The 1,000-nt window shown below is 42.5% G+C and overlaps 1 non-coding gene across 1 annotated transcript; it reads left to right on the top strand.

Annotated features, from left to right (window-relative positions):
* Positions 1 to 806: 806 nt before the first annotated feature.
* LOC135372980 (U2 spliceosomal RNA) lies at positions 807 to 1,000 on the top strand. The gene has a single exon (XR_010416196.1). It is a non-coding gene; the product is annotated as a U2 spliceosomal RNA (small nuclear RNA).

The raw sequence follows: 1,000 nt of genomic DNA, 5'->3' as shown, positions 1-1,000 counted from the left end.
ATATTGTTAATAACCGTCCTACACCCGTTTCTACACATTTTAACCTTCCTGGACACGCTTTAGGTACAGACCTCAAAATCGTTATCCTTCAATCGGGTTATAACAGTGACATGAAGCGCAAAAATCGCGAATCCTTTTTAATTGCAAAATTCCAGTCTCTGAAGCCTCATGGTTTGAACATCCACGCAGGCGCACTACAATTATTGAACCCGTAAATATAATTTTACAAATAAAAGAAGATAATGATAAACACACACACACTACTCTCCAACTTCCACATTTTTCTTCGTTTGTCTCTCTCCTGAGACCACCTCCGTCTTCACTTTCTCACGGTCCACTGGTCACCTTTGTACTCCGCACCCGTGTCCTCATTCCGTCGCCATAACCCCCCCCCCCCCCCCCTTTTTATCCTTAATTCCTCGAACGTCACCAACAAGTGTTCTCGTTTCCTGTGTATAAGCCCTTGGGCTCGCGTTGTTTCGCTTCTGATACCCCTGCTTTTGTATTTATGTTCTTGTGATTTTTATCTGGTGTTTGCATCCTTTCCATCAACCTGTTACCCTCTCATGCCAGAACTCCCCCTTCAACTGTATATATGTGCCTGTACCATGTTTACATTTTTGTAACCTGAAGAAGTGCAGTCTCGTGCACGAAAGTCTTGTTTACCATGTGTAAATAAATAAGTTGTTCCTACCGTTTAATATCACTCTTTGATTTACTCACCACCGGCAACTTGACATCGCCTATTTTTTCTGCCTTCGTATCTTATATAGACTATTACCCCAACATGTATCTTGTGTGATCATATTCTTTTTAGCAATGTAATTAACGCAGCCAATAAACAAATTCTGTTCTTATCAGCTTAATATCTGATACGAGCCCTATTTGGACTCACGATATTAATCTTATTTTTGGCCCGAGACAGTGTGTCTGAAGCTCGCCTCGGCACTGTCAAGGGTTGCCCTGGTATTGCACTACCTCCAGGTGTAGCCCACCCGTC

This window comes from Ornithodoros turicata, unplaced genomic scaffold (assembly GCF_037126465.1).
Source record: "Ornithodoros turicata isolate Travis unplaced genomic scaffold, ASM3712646v1 Chromosome17, whole genome shotgun sequence".
Lineage (NCBI taxonomy): Eukaryota > Metazoa > Arthropoda > Arachnida > Ixodida > Argasidae > Ornithodoros > Ornithodoros turicata.
The sequence above is the reverse complement of the archived record's forward strand: the minus strand, read 5'-3'. Positions and strand labels throughout refer to the sequence as shown.